General features: G+C 51.5%; 6 non-coding genes across 6 annotated transcripts; all 6 read right to left on the bottom strand.

The window, feature by feature from the left end:
• Positions 1-3339: 3339 nt before the first annotated feature.
• LOC138394935 (5S ribosomal RNA) lies at positions 3340-3458 on the bottom strand. Its single transcript, XR_011235445.1, has one exon. It is a non-coding gene; the product is annotated as a 5S ribosomal RNA (ribosomal RNA).
• Positions 3459-4556: 1098 nt separating this feature from the next.
• On the bottom strand, positions 4557-4675 carry LOC138394988 (5S ribosomal RNA). Its single transcript, XR_011235490.1, has one exon. It is a non-coding gene; the product is annotated as a 5S ribosomal RNA (ribosomal RNA).
• A 3468-nt stretch (positions 4676-8143) lies between these two features.
• On the bottom strand, positions 8144-8262 carry LOC138394923 (5S ribosomal RNA). Its single transcript, XR_011235440.1, has one exon. It is a non-coding gene; the product is annotated as a 5S ribosomal RNA (ribosomal RNA).
• Positions 8263-9346: 1084 nt separating this feature from the next.
• On the bottom strand, positions 9347-9465 carry LOC138394875 (5S ribosomal RNA). Its single transcript, XR_011235400.1, has one exon. It is a non-coding gene; the product is annotated as a 5S ribosomal RNA (ribosomal RNA).
• A 3467-nt stretch (positions 9466-12932) lies between these two features.
• On the bottom strand, positions 12933-13051 carry LOC138394912 (5S ribosomal RNA). The gene has a single exon (XR_011235429.1). It is a non-coding gene; the product is annotated as a 5S ribosomal RNA (ribosomal RNA).
• A 1084-nt stretch (positions 13052-14135) lies between these two features.
• LOC138394874 (5S ribosomal RNA) lies at positions 14136-14254 on the bottom strand. The gene has a single exon (XR_011235399.1). It is a non-coding gene; the product is annotated as a 5S ribosomal RNA (ribosomal RNA).
• Positions 14255-15417: the final 1163 nt, after the last annotated feature.

Here is a 15417-nt window from a genome sequence, read left to right as displayed (position 1 = left end):
AGCCTTGCTCAGTAGCTGCTACACGCACATCAAAGACTCAATACTTTTCCACAAACACATACACCAATGACAACAAAAATCAAAGACTCAAGATGACATCCATTGAAAGCACGGAGGACACAAACGGAGGACAGCGTGTGACTTAGCAGATTCTACACACTGCAGGAGCTGACATGAAGGCCCAGGGAAATATTCCAAAGGAGTGTGCCATGGCTCAGAGCTCCTCGGCATGAGCAGACTGGCTTCGGCTGACAGCAGCTCTTAGATTTTCACAGTGGAGCCAGAACAGTAGAAAGTTCCTTCCTCGCCTTTCCTACTTCATGCAGTACTAAGTAGTCCACGGTTATATGGTGAATGGATACGATTATTCTGTGGGATCATGCAAAGAAGAAATGCTGTTGGTGTCTTTGAGAACTGGGAATTTGGGGGTGAGAGAAAGAAGTGAAATCGATAAAGTAGCGTAAAAAAACTCTCAGTCTCAGATTGAATTTGGATTATCAGTGGACACTCAATGTGTTTTTCTTTAATTTTTTTTTTTTTTTATCCCCATGGAGGGTGCTGAGAAGTAGGTGCAAACTGAACAGTAGTGCATTTCACCAGCATCTAGATCGTGGTCTCCACAAACCATTGTTATTAAATGGTCCGAAGCCTTACCGGAGACACAGGCTGACTTCAAGTCCGGGGCAGGAAATGGACGCTTCTTCTGCCGGGAAGCGTGGATGCTCTGATATCCAACAGAACGAGGGTCATGTCAAAAGACACAGGAACCAGAATGAGTAGACTCCCGTCTGCCAAACACAGGACGGTTTGATCACCAGTAAGTATAATAATTGCAAGATATTGAAGCACATTAAATGTGTTTAAATCCACGACTAAACCCCTAACAATGCAAAAATAACTCGGGTCCCCCACTGTGGAGAGCGGGAGGAAACAAAGTGAAATGGTGACAACCGGGACTGCCCCCAACTGGTTGGGATGTATGGACACTCTTTCCAAAGACCTCTCAACCGAGCACAATGTATGTACTGTATTTGGACTGGATTCCAAGAAACTGAAATGAGTGTATGTGTGTCAGGGAAACGCAAACATTGAGGACTTGCTGTTCTCTCCAATACAGTTAGATTCTTAGATGGAATAATGTGGCTGCGGTTACATTTAAAAAGGAAGGAAAGCCTCTACCTTTGATAGAAACATATTGACTTTTTGTCGATGGAGGGATATCGTTAAGGGGATCATGAACTTAAGGTAGGAGGGGTATAAAAGAAACAAGATCTGACCAAGGGTTGATGATTTCTTGAGTCAGGGTAGTGAGTAGGTATTATAGTATTCTTTCTGTTTCTGTTTATATTTCAAATTTTCCATAACAAAAAGTTTCCAAAGATACCATAAACACGGTACAAAACAAGTTGCAAACAGGACAAGGGATCTGTAGCGCATACAATTGGCAAAATATCACTCCTACAGAATATCTATGTGTAATAGGCTTAATACGCATTTGACACTGTATCCTCATTATTAATCAAGGAAACACAAAATAAAAAATGAAGCAAGATGTAGTTCCAAACTCACCAGATTGAGGAAACTTAAAACACTGATCACTGTGTTGGCTGGGAGGAGAACTCTTAACACGCACACTGCTGATATGGGAGGTGAAATTATAGAACCATTTGGAAAACAATGTAGCATAAATGGATATGAATGAACACTGGCATAATTTAGGAACAAGCATATTCTCTGAGTAGCACGTACCAGAGAGAAGATAGGGCACACGTGACCAGGAAACATCCAGAGTAATACTCACGGGAGCCCCGTGTACATGGACCTAGTCAAAGATCGGATAAAGATACTTTGATTGACTCGTGCAGTGCCATTCTATAGAAGTGCTGATGAACTGCAGCTTCCTGTGTAAGCAAGGCGTATTCCCCAAACAGAAGGTTTCCCCTGGAACACAAGTTAGCCAGAATGAATCCAGAATGGCTCCACATGTGTTATATAAACTGTGAAATTAACAAACTACCTCAATGAGATAGTCATGGAACAGAGAGCAAAAACTTTAAAAGGAAAAGCCAGCAAAATGATGAGAGTCGAGATGGGATTTGTTTGGGAGAAGTGTTTTTTCGGTTCCATGCCTTCGGAAAAAGATACACAGCGGCTTCCGACATATGAATAAACTCCCATTTTTATAAGGCGAGTGGTAGAGAGTTTTGGTACAGTTAATTGGGTCTAATAGAATAAAACTAATAATTACTATTATTGCTCTTTAACATATCCATTTCCCAAATTAAAAGAAAGAGAGAAAGAAACAGATTGTAAATTTCTAGTTATAAACCCTGTTTAAATTGCACTATTTATTAATTTGGGGGAAATGATTAGTTTGGGGACTCCGTGTCCATCTATCTAGGAATATAGTAGAGCCTCTCCATGGATTTGGGCGGTCATTGACGTTGTTACTAAGTTTTCCATCTAAGTTGGCACCTTTGTCCCGTAGGTGCTATGTAGATTTTCTGTGACTTTGCATGTTATCCTTTTTACAAATTGCCTTCAACATTGTGTATTTGCTAGGAAATAAGAAATATTGAAACTATCGATTGAATGTTGATTTCAGATAGAGCTATCTTGCTGGACTCACTTAGGATTTCGACAGGTCTCCCATGCATACTGGCAAACATTCTATTTTGAGAACCGTAGGAGGTGAGGAAAATGAAGAAGGTGATTTTCCTTTCCCGTATATTGTTAGTGTCTTCCCCTGTTTGAGTATATTTTTAGAGCGTCGCTTGCAGTATTGAACAGAAGAATTTCATATCAACACCCTGTTCTTGCTCGTGACTTTCCAAAGAATGTTTTTACTTCTTAATCCTTAAGAATATTTTCTAAAGATTTAGACTTTTGAAAAGTGTTTCTAGGTGTCTTCTCATCTGGATTCTTAAATTCCTTTCCCGTGAACGAATAGCCAACTGTTTAGATTCCATGCTTCTGCATATATGGATATGATCGAATTTTTCCTTTCCTAGGGTAACGTGGTCATGTACTTGGACAACTTTAGAATTTGTCCTGAATTCAGAGCCGGTCCGTCAGCAGTTCCAGAGGCCCGGACCTGGGGCAGGTGTCTGAGGGCCGACAGCCTCGGGGACTGAGCCTCCACATCTCAAATCTGACCCTCTCTCCAGGGGCCACGGGGCAGGATCCGGGCCTGCCGGGGCGGGGTGGGGGTGGGCGGGGGCGGGAGCCAGGACGGGCATGGAGGGCGAAGGGCCCCCCCCCTTTCCCAGCCGAGGTGGGCGGAGGAGCCCCCCCTTCCCAGCCCAGGGCGGGCGGGACAGAAAAAGAGGCAAAGCAAAAAGCCTACGGCACCCGGTATTCCCAGGCGGTCTCCCATCCAAGTACTAACCGGGCCCGACCCTGCTTAGCTTCCGAGATCAGACGAGATCGGGCGCGTTCAGGGTGGTATGGCCGTAGACGACGGCGGCCGTCCCCGGACGCCTCAAGAGGCCGAGCTGCTGCTACGCGTCCCTCCCTGCCCAGTCCGGTCCCTCCCGCCGCCCTGGCCCTTCGCTAGACCACCTGTCCGTATCCGGGGCAGGCGGAGACTGACGGGTCTCGCGCGCATCCCCCCTCCCCCACCCAAACCGCGGACGCACCACCGTCCCGCAGCCCAAGGAGCAGCCCCACGGGCAAGCGCGCAGGGACAGACTTCCACGCGTGGGGACGGAGGGCCAGAGCCGGAGAGTGCGCGCGAGAGGGCCCTCCGCCGCCCCACGCGAGGGCACGGTGGAGAGGGGCTTTGGGGCAGGGCCAGGACAAGGAGGCAGGGCCGTGTGCGCGGCTGGTCCTTCACCCCGAGGTCCTGAAGACGTGCAGTGTCCCCCCCACCCCGCCACCCCACTCCGTCTGGGGAGGACTGTTCTGCCTCGATTTCCCCTCAGGGCCTGCATGTGGCAGCAGCACCCGCGTGGGGGTGGGGGGCCCAGAGCCGGCTGTCCTGTTGCTCGGTGGGGCGGGGTTTGGGGGTGGGGCGTTTGGGTTTGGGTGCGTTTGCTCCGTGTGCTGTTGTGTGTCCTCTCTGCCCGGGCGGCCGGCCACTTGCCCTGTGCGGTGCGCCGGTGTGTCTCTCGGGAGCCCCGGCCCGAGGCCCGGGTGTGCGGCGGAGAGGAAGTCCACGGTGGGCTGGGGGTCCGGGGGCCCAGGGGACGGTTTGCCGCCGTGGACTGTCCCGCGCCGGGTGTAGGGATTGTCCCGGGGGGGCCGGGGGGTGGAGACCCAGCAGCACTTAGGGATCCCGCCGCCCGGCCCGGTGTGGGCCCAGGGCTGGGGCTCCGCTGCTGGGCGGAACGGAACGGCTGGGATGCTCCGCCGCTGCCGCCGCCTGGCGGTGGTGCTGCAGCCGGGGAGAGGAGAGGAAGCCTCCGGCGGGCGCAGCGGGCGGCGACCGGGGCCAAGAGCGGGCGCGGAGGGCGGAGGGCCGAGGGCCGAGGGCCGAGGGCGGAGGGACCGGCCCACCCCCAGCCCCACCCCCCGACCCCCGACAGGCCGGCGGGCGGGACAAAAGAAGAGGCAAAAGCCTACAGCACCCGGTATTCCCAGGCGGTCTCCCATCCAAGTACTAACCAGGCCCGACCCTGCTTAGCTTCCGAGATCAGACGAGATCGGGCGCGTTCAGGGTGGTATGGCCGTAGACGACCGTGGCCGTCCCCGGACGCCTCAAGAGGCCGAGCTGCTGCCACGGGGCCCTCCCGGCCCAGCGCCCCCTCCCAACCCCCGCCGCCCCCCCCCCTCCCGCGCAGTCCTGCAGCCCACTAGCCTTCAAAGCCTTGCTCAGTAGCTGCTACACGCACATCAAAGACTCAATACTTTTCCACAAACACATACACCAATGACAACAAAAATCAAAGACTCAAGATGACATCCATTGAAAGCACGGAGGACACAAACGGAGGACAGCGTGTGACTTAGCAGATTCTACACACTGCAGGAGCTGACATGAAGGCCCAGGGAAATATTCCAAAGGAGTGTGCCATGGCTCAGAGCTCCTCGGCATGAGCAGACTGGCTTCGGCTGACAGCAGCTCTTAGATTTTCACAGTGGAGCCAGAACAGTAGAAAGTTCCTTCCTCGCCTTTCCTACTTCATGCAGTACTAAGTAGTCCACGGTTATATGGTGAATGGATACGATTATTCTGTGGGATCATGCAAAGAAGAAATGCTGTTGGTGTCTTTGAGAACTGGGAATTTGGGGGTGAGAGAAAGAAGTGAAATCGATAAAGTAGCGTAAAAAAACTCTCAGTCTCAGATTGAATTTGGATTATCAGTGGACACTCAATGTGTTTTTCTTTAATTTTTTTTTTTTTTTATCCCCATGGAGGGTGCTGAGAAGTAGGTGCAAACTGAACAGTAGTGCATTTCACCAGCATCTAGATCGTGGTCTCCACAAACCATTGTTATTAAATGGTCCGAAGCCTTACCGGAGACACAGGCTGACTTCAAGTCCGGGGCAGGAAATGGACGCTTCTTCTGCCGGGAAGCGTGGATGCTCTGATATCCAACAGAACGAGGGTCATGTCAAAAGACACAGGAACCAGAATGAGTAGACTCCCGTCTGCCAAACACAGGACGGTTTGATCACCAGTAAGTATAATAATTGCAAGATATTGAAGCACATTAAATGTGTTTAAATCCACGACTAAACCCCTAACAATGCAAAAATAACTCGGGTCCCCCACTGTGGAGAGCGGGAGGAAACAAAGTGAAATGGTGACAACCGGGACTGCCCCCAACTGGTTGGGATGTATGGACACTCTTTCCAAAGACCTCTCAACCGAGCACAATGTATGTACTGTATTTGGACTGGATTCCAAGAAACTGAAATGAGTGTATGTGTGTCAGGGAAACGCAAACATTGAGGACTTGCTGTTCTCTCCAATACAGTTAGATTCTTAGATGGAATAATGTGGCTGCGGTTACATTTAAAAAGGAAGGAAAGCCTCTACCTTTGATAGAAACATATTGACTTTTTGTCGATGGAGGGATATCGTTAAGGGGATCATGAACTTAAGGTAGGAGGGGTATAAAAGAAATAAGATCTGACCAAGGGTTGATGATTTCTTGAGTCAGGGTAGTGAGTAGGTATTATAGTATTCTTTCTGTTTCTGTTTATATTTCAAATTTTCCATAACAAAAAGTTTCCAAAGATACCATAAACACGGTACAAAACAAGTTGCAAACAGGACAAGGGATCTGTAGCGCATACAATTGGCAAAATATCACTGCTACAGAATATCTATGTGTAATAGGCTTAATACGCATTTGACACTGTATCCTCATTATTAATCAAGGAAACACAAAATAAAAAATGAAGCAAGATGTAGTTCCAAACTCACCAGATTGAGGAAACTTAAAACACTGATCACTGTGTTGGCTGGGAGGAGAACTCTTAACACGCACACTGCTGATATGGGAGGTGAAATTATAGAACCATTTGGAAAACAATGTAGCATAAATGGATATGAATGAACACTGGCATAATTTAGGAACAAGCATATTCTCTGAGTAGCACGTACCAGAGAGAAGATAGGGCACACGTGACCAGGAAACATCCAGAGTAATACTCACGGGAGCCCCGTGTACATGGACCTAGTCAAAGATCGGATAAAGATACTTTGATTGACTCGTGCAGTGCCATTCTATAGAAGTGCTGATGAACTGCAGCTTCCTGTGTAAGCAAGGCGTATTCCCCAAACAGAAGGTTTCCCCTGGAACACAAGTTAGCCAGAATGAATCCAGAATGGCTCCACATGTGTTATATAAACTGTGAAATTAACAAACTACCTCAATGAGATAGTCATGGAACAGAGAGCAAAAGCTTTAAAAGGAAAAGCCAGCAAAATGATGAGAGTCGAGATGGGATTTGTTTGGGAGAAGTGTTTTTTCGGTTCCATGCCTTCGGAAAAAGATACACAGCGGCTTCCGACATATGAATAAACTCCCATTTTTATAAGGCGAGTGGTAGAGAGTTTTGGTACAGTTAATTGGGTCTAATAGAATAAAACTAATAATTGCTATTATTGCTCTTTAACATATCCATTTCCCAAATTAAAAGAAAGAGAGAAAGAAACAGATTGTAAATTTCTAGTTATAAACCCTGTTTAAATTGCACTATTTATTAATTTGGGGGAAATGATTAGTTTGGGGACTCCGTGTCCATCTATCTAGGAATATAGTAGAGCCTCTCCATGGATTTGGGCGGTCATTGACGTTGTTACTAAGTTTTCCATCTAAGTTGGCACCTTTGTCCCGTAGGTGCTATGTAGATTTTCTGTGACTTTGCATGTTATCCTTTTTACAAATTGCCTTCAACATTGTGTATTTGCTAGGAAATAAGAAATATTGAAACTATCGATTGAATGTTGATTTCAGATAGAGCTATCTTGCTGGACTCACTTAGGATTTCGACAGGTCTCCCATGCATACTGGCAAACATTCTATTTTGAGAACCGTAGGAGGTGAGGAAAATGAAGAAGGTGATTTTCCTTTCCCGTATATTGTTAGTGTCTTCCCCTGTTTGAGTATATTTTTAGAGCGTCGCTTGCAGTATTGAACAGAAGAATTTCATATCAACACCCTGTTCTTGCTCGTGACTTTCCAAAGAATGTTTTTACTTCTTAATCCTTAAGAATATTTTCTAAAGATTTAGACTTTTGAAAAGTGTTTCTAGGTGTCTTCTCATCTGGATTCTTAAATTCCTTTCCCGTGAACGAATAGCCAACTGTTTAGATTCCATGCTTCTGCATATATGGATATGATCGAATTTTTCCTTTCCTAGGGTAACGTGGTCATGTACTTGGACAACTTTAGAATTTGTCCTGAATTCAGAGCCGGTCCGTCAGCAGTTCCAGAGGCCCGGACCTGGGGCAGGTGTCTGAGGGCCGACAGCCTCGGGGACTGAGCCTCCACATCTCAAATCTGACCCTCTCTCCAGGGGCCACGGGGCAGGATCCGGGCCTGCCGGGGCGGGGTGGGGGTGGGCGGGGGCGGGAGCCAGGACGGGCGTGGAGGGCGAAGGGCCCCCCCCCTTTCCCAGCCGAGGTGGGCGGAGGAGCCCCCCCTTCCCAGCCCAGGGCGGGCGGGACAGAAAAAGAGGCAAAGCAAAAAGCCTACGGCACCCGGTATTCCCAGGCGGTCTCCCATCCAAGTACTAACCGGGCCCGACCCTGCTTAGCTTCCGAGATCAGACGAGATCGGGCGCGTTCAGGGTGGTATGGCCGTAGACGACGGCGGCCGTCCCCGGACGCCTCAAGAGGCCGAGCTGCTGCTACGCGTCCCTCCCTGCCCAGTCCGGTCCCTCCCGCCGCCCTGGCCCTTCGCTAGACCACCTGTCCGTATCCGGGGCAGGCGGAGACTGACGGGTCTCGCGCGCATCCCCCCTCCCCCACCCAAACCGCGGACGCACCACCGTCCCGCAGCCCAAGGAGCAGCCCCACGGGCAAGCGCGCAGGGACAGACTTCCACGCGTGGGGACGGAGGGCCAGAGCCGGAGAGTGCGCGCGAGAGGGCCCTCCGCCGCCCCACGCGAGGGCACGGTGGAGAGGGGCTTTGGGGCAGGGCCAGGACAAGGAGGCAGGGCCGTGTGCGCGGCTGGTCCTTCACCCCGAGGTCCTGAAGACGTGCAGTGTCCCCCCCACCCCGCCACCCCACTCCGTCTGGGGAGGACTGTTCTGCCTCGATTTCCCCTCAGGGCCTGCATGTGGCAGCAGCACCCGCGTGGGGGTGGGGGGCCCAGAGCCGGCTGTCCTGTTGCTCGGTGGGGCGGGGTTTGGGGGTGGGGCGTCTGGGTTTGGGTGCGTGTGCTCCGTGTGCTGTTGTGTGTCCTCTCTGCCCGGGCGGCCGGCCACTTGCCCTGTGCGGTGCGCCGGTGTGTCTCTCGGGAGCCCCGGCCCGAGGCCCGGGTGTGCGGCGGAGAGGAAGTCCACGGTGGGCTGGGGGTCCGGGGGCCCAGGGGACGGTTTGCGGCCGTGGACTGTCCCGCGCCGGGTGTAGGGATTGTCCCGGGGGGGCCGGGGGGTGGAGACCCAGCAGCACTTAGGGATCCCGCCGCCCGGCCCGGTGTGGGCCCAGGGCTGGGGCTCCGCTGCTGGGCGGAACGGAACGGCTGGGATGCTCCGCCGCTGCCGCCGCCTGGCGGTGGTGCTGCAGCCGGGGAGAGGAGAGGAAGCCTCCGGCGGGCGCAGCGGGCGGCGACCGGGGCCAAGGGCGGGCGCGGAGGGCGGAGGGCCGAGGGCGGAGGGACCGGCCCACCCCCAGCCCCACCCCCCGACCCCCGACAGGCCGGCGGGCCGGACAAAAGAAGAGGCAAAAGCCTACAGCACTCGGTATTCCCAGGCGGTCTCCCATCCAAGTACTAACCAGGCCCGACCCTGCTTAGCTTCCGAGATCAGACGAGATCGGGCGCGTTCAGGGTGGTATGGCCGTAGACGACCGTGGCCGTCCCCGGACGCCTCAAGAGGCCGAGCTGCTGCCACGGGGCCCTCCCGGCCCAGCGCCCCCTCCCAACCCCCGCCGCCCCCCCCCCTCCCGCGCAGTCCTGCAGCCCACTAGCCTTCAAAGCCTTGCTCAGTAGCTGCTACACGCACATCAAAGACTCAATACTTTTCCACAAACACATACACCAATGACAACAAAAATCAAAGACTCAAGATGACATCCATTGAAAGCACGGAGGACACAAACGGAGGACAGCGTGTGACTTAGCAGATTCTACACACTGCAGGAGCTGACATGAAGGCCCAGGGAAATATTCCAAAGGAGTGTGCCATGGCTCAGAGCTCCTCGGCATGAGCAGACTGGCTTCGGCTGACAGCAGCTCTTAGATTTTCACAGTGGAGCCAGAACAGTAGAAAGTTCCTTCCTCGCCTTTCCTACTTCATGCAGTACTAAGTAGTCCACGGTTATATGGTGAATGGATACGATTATTCTGTGGGATCATGCAAAGAAGAAATGCTGTTGGTGTCTTTGAGAACTGGGAATTTGGGGGTGAGAGAAAGAAGTGAAATCGATAAAGTAGCGTAAAAAAACTCTCAGTCTCAGATTGAATTTGGATTATCAGTGGACACTCAATGTGTTTTTCTTTAATTTTTTTTTTTTTTATCCCCATGGAGGGTGCTGAGAAGTAGGTGCAAACTGAACAGTAGTGCATTTCACCAGCATCTAGATCGTGGTCTCCACAAACCATTGTTATTAAATGGTCCGAAGCCTTACCGGAGACACAGGCTGACTTCAAGTCCGGGGCAGGAAATGGACGCTTCTTCTGCCGGGAAGCGTGGATGCTCTGATATCCAACAGAACGAGGGTCATGTCAAAAGACACAGGAACCAGAATGAGTAGACTCCCGTCTGCCAAACACAGGACGGTTTGATCACCAGTAAGTATAATAATTGCAAGATATTGAAGCACATTAAATGTGTTTAAATCCACGACTAAACCCCTAACAATGCAAAAATAACTCGGGTCCCCCACTGTGGAGAGCGGGAGGAAACAAAGTGAAATGGTGACAACCGGGACTGCCCCCAACTGGTTGGGATGTATGGACACTCTTTCCAAAGACCTCTCAACCGAGCACAATGTATGTACTGTATTTGGACTGGATTCCAAGAAACTGAAATGAGTGTATGTGTGTCAGGGAAACGCAAACATTGAGGACTTGCTGTTCTCTCCAATACAGTTAGATTCTTAGATGGAATAATGTGGCTGCGGTTACATTTAAAAAGGAAGGAAAGCCTCTACCTTTGATAGAAACATATTGACTTTTTGTCGATGGAGGGATATCGTTAAGGGGATCATGAACTTAAGGTAGGAGGGGTATAAAAGAAACAAGATCTGACCAAGGGTTGATGATTTCTTGAGTCAGGGTAGTGAGTAGGTATTATAGTATTCTTTCTGTTTCTGTTTATATTTCAAATTTTCCATAACAAAAAGTTTCCAAAGATACCATAAACACGGTACAAAACAAGTTGCAAACAGGACAAGGGATCTGTAGCGCATACAATTGGCAAAATATCACTGCTACAGAATATCTATGTGTAATAGGCTTAATACGCATTTGACACTGTATCCTCATTATTAATCAAGGAAACACAAAATAAAAAATGAAGCAAGATGTAGTTCCAAACTCACCAGATTGAGGAAACTTAAAACACTGATCACTGTGTTGGCTGGGAGGAGAACTCTTAACACGCACACTGCTGATATGGGAGGTGAAATTATAGAACCATTTGGAAAACAATGTAGCATAAATGGATATGAATGAACACTGGCATAATTTAGGAACAAGCATATTCTCTGAGTAGCACGTACCAGAGAGAAGATAGGGCACACGTGACCAGGAAACATCCAGAGTAATACTCACGGGAGCCCCGTGTACATGGACCTAGTCAAAGATCGGATAAAGATACTTTGATTGACTCGTGCAGTGCCATTCTATAGAAGTGCTGATGAACTGCAGCTTCCTGTGTAAGCAAGGCGTATTCCCCAAACAGAAGGTTTCCCCTGGAACACAAGTTAGCCAGAATGAATCCAGAATGGCTCCACATGTGTTATATAAACTGTGAAATTAACAAACTACCTCAATGAGATAGTCATGGAACAGAGAGCAAAAGCTTTAAAAGGAAAAGCCAGCAAAATGATGAGAGTCGAGATGGGATTTGTTTGGGAGAAGTGTTTTTTCGGTTCCATGCCTTCGGAAAAAGATACACAGCGGCTTCCGACATATGAATAAACTCCCATTTTTATAAGGCGAGTGGTAGAGAGTTTTGGTACAGTTAATTGGGTCTAATAGAATAAAACTAATAATTGCTATTATTGCTCTTTAACATATCCATTTCCCAAATTAAAAGAAAGAGAGAAAGAAACAGATTGTAAATTTCTAGTTATAAACCCTGTTTAAATTGCACTATTTATTAATTTGGGGGAAATGATTAGTTTGGGGACTCCGTGTCCATCTATCTAGGAATATAGTAGAGCCTCTCCATGGATTTGGGCGGTCATTGACGTTGTTACTAAGTTTTCCATCTAAGTTGGCACCTTTGTCCCGTAGGTGCTATGTAGATTTTCTGTGACTTTGCATGTTATCCTTTTTACAAATTGCCTTCAACATTGTGTATTTGCTAGGAAATAAGAAATATTGAAACTATCGATTGAATGTTGATTTCAGATAGAGCTATCTTGCTGGACTCACTTAGGATTTCGACAGGTCTCCCATGCATACTGGCAAACATTCTATTTTGAGAACCGTAGGAGGTGAGGAAAATGAAGAAGGTGATTTTCCTTTCCCGTATATTGTTAGTGTCTTCCCCTGTTTGAGTATATTTTTAGAGCGTCGCTTGCAGTATTGAACAGAAGAATTTCATATCAACACCCTGTTCTTGCTCGTGACTTTCCAAAGAATGTTTTTACTTCTTAATCCTTAAGAATATTTTCTAAAGATTTAGACTTTTGAAAAGTGTTTCTAGGTGTCTTCTCATCTGGATTCTTAAATTCCTTTCCCGTGAACGAATAGCCAACTGTTTAGATTCCATGCTTCTGCATATATGGATATGATCGAATTTTTCCTTTCCTAGGGTAACGTGGTCATGTACTTGGACAACTTTAGAATTTGTCCTGAATTCAGAGCCGGTCCGTCAGCAGTTCCAGAGGCCCGGACCTGGGGCAGGTGTCTGAGGGCCGACAGCCTCGGGGACTGAGCCTCCACATCTCAAATCTGACCCTCTCTCCAGGGGCCACGGGGCAGGATCCGGGCCTGCCGGGGCGGGGTGGGGGTGGGCGGGGGCGGGAGCCAGGACGGGCGTGGAGGGCGAAGGGCCCCCCCCCTTTCCCAGCCGAGGTGGGCGGAGGAGCCCCCCCTTCCCAGCCCAGGGCGGGCGGGACAGAAAAAGAGGCAAAGCAAAAAGCCTACGGCACCCGGTATTCCCAGGCGGTCTCCCATCCAAGTACTAACCGGGCCCGACCCTGCTTAGCTTCCGAGATCAGACGAGATCGGGCGCGTTCAGGGTGGTATGGCCGTAGACGACGGCGGCCGTCCCCGGACGCCTCAAGAGGCCGAGCTGCTGCTACGCGTCCCTCCCTGCCCAGTCCGGTCCCTCCCGCCGCCCTGGCCCTTCGCTAGACCACCTGTCCGTATCCGGGGCAGGCGGAGACTGACGGGTCTCGCGCGCATCCCCCCTCCCCCACCCAAACCGCGGACGCACCACCGTCCCGCAGCCCAAGGAGCAGCCCCACGGGCAAGCGCGCAGGGACAGACTTCCACGCGTGGGGACGGAGGGCCAGAGCCGGAGAGTGCGCGCGAGAGGGCCCTCCGCCGCCCCACGCGAGGGCACGGTGGAGAGGGGCTTTGGGGCAGGGCCAGGACAAGGAGGCAGGGCCGTGTGCGCGGCTGGTCCTTCACCCCGAGGTCCTGAAGACGTGCAGTGTCCCCCCCACCCCGCCACCCCACTCCGTCTGGGGAGGACTGTTCTGCCTCGATTTCCCCTCAGGGCCTGCATGTGGCAGCAGCACCCGCGTGGGGGTGGGGGGCCCAGAGCCGGCTGTCCTGTTGCTCGGTGGGGCGGGGTTTGGGGGTGGGGCGTCTGGGTTTGGGTGCGTGTGCTCCGTGTGCTGTTGTGTGTCCTCTCTGCCCGGGCGGCCGGCCACTTGCCCTGTGCGGTGCGCCGGTGTGTCTCTCGGGAGCCCCGGCCCGAGGCCCGGGTGTGCGGCGGAGAGGAAGTCCACGGTGGGCTGGGGGTCCGGGGGCCCAGGGGACGGTTTGCGGCCGTGGACTGTCCCGCGCCGGGTGTAGGGATTGTCCCGGGGGGGCCGGGGGGTGGAGACCCAGCAGCACTTAGGGATCCCGCCGCCCGGCCCGGTGTGGGCCCAGGGCTGGGGCTCCGCTGCTGGGCGGAACGGAACGGCTGGGATGCTCCGCCGCTGCCGCCGCCTGGCGGTGGTGCTGCAGCCGGGGAGAGGAGAGGAAGCCTCCGGCGGGCGCAGCGGGCGGCGACCGGGGCCAAGGGCGGGCGCGGAGGGCGGAGGGCCGAGGGCGGAGGGACCGGCCCACCCCCAGCCCCACCCCCCGACCCCCGACAGGCCGGCGGGCCGGACAAAAGAAGAGGCAAAAGCCTACAGCACTCGGTATTCCCAGGCGGTCTCCCATCCAAGTACTAACCAGGCCCGACCCTGCTTAGCTTCCGAGATCAGACGAGATCGGGCGCGTTCAGGGTGGTATGGCCGTAGACGACCGTGGCCGTCCCCGGACGCCTCAAGAGGCCGAGCTGCTGCCACGGGGCCCTCCCGGCCCAGCGCCCCCTCCCAACCCCCGCCGCCCCCCCCCCTCCCGCGCAGTCCTGCAGCCCACTAGCCTTCAAAGCCTTGCTCAGTAGCTGCTACACGCACATCAAAGACTCAATACTTTTCCACAAACACATACACCAATGACAACAAAAATCAAAGACTCAAGATGACATCCATTGAAAGCACGGAGGACACAAACGGAGGACAGCGTGTGACTTAGCAGATTCTACACACTGCAGGAGCTGACATGAAGGCCCAGGGAAATATTCCAAAGGAGTGTGCCATGGCTCAGAGCTCCTCGGCATGAGCAGACTGGCTTCGGCTGACAGCAGCTCTTAGATTTTCACAGTGGAGCCAGAACAGTAGAAAGTTCCTTCCTCGCCTTTCCTACTTCATGCAGTACTAAGTAGTCCACGGTTATATGGTGAATGGATACGATTATTCTGTGGGATCATGCAAAGAAGAAATGCTGTTGGTGTCTTTGAGAACTGGGAATTTGGGGGTGAGAGAAAGAAGTGAAATCGATAAAGTAGCGTAAAAAAACTCTCAGTCTCAGATTGAATTTGGATTATCAGTGGACACTCAATGTGTTTTTCTTTAATTTTTTTTTTTTTTATCCCCATGGAGGGTGCTGAGAAGTAGGTGCAAACTGAACAGTAGTGCATTTCACCAGCATCTAGATCGTGGTCTCCACAAACCATTGTTATTAAATGGTCCGAAGCCTTACCGGAGACACAGGCTGACTTCAAGTCCGGGGCAGGAAATGGACGCTTCTTCTGCCGGGAAGCGTGGATGCTCTGATATCCAACAGAACGAGGGTCATGTCAAAGGACACAGGAACCAGAATGAGTAGACTCCCGTCTGCCAAACACAGGACGGTTTGATCACCAGTAAGTATAATAATTGCAAGATATTGAAGCACATTAAATGTGTTTAAATCCACGACTAAACCCCTAACAATGCAAAAATAACTCGGATCCCCCACTGTGGAGAGCGGGAGGAAACAAAGTGAAATGGTGACAACCGGGACTGCCCCCAACTGGTTGGGATGTATGGACACTCTTTCCAAAGACCTCTCAACCGAGCACAATGTATGTACTGTATTTGG

Source organism: Eulemur rufifrons, chromosome 14 (assembly GCF_041146395.1).
Source record: "Eulemur rufifrons isolate Redbay chromosome 14, OSU_ERuf_1, whole genome shotgun sequence".
Taxonomy (NCBI): domain Eukaryota; kingdom Metazoa; phylum Chordata; class Mammalia; order Primates; family Lemuridae; genus Eulemur; species Eulemur rufifrons.
The sequence above is the reverse complement of the archived record's forward strand: the minus strand, read 5'-3'. Positions and strand labels throughout refer to the sequence as shown.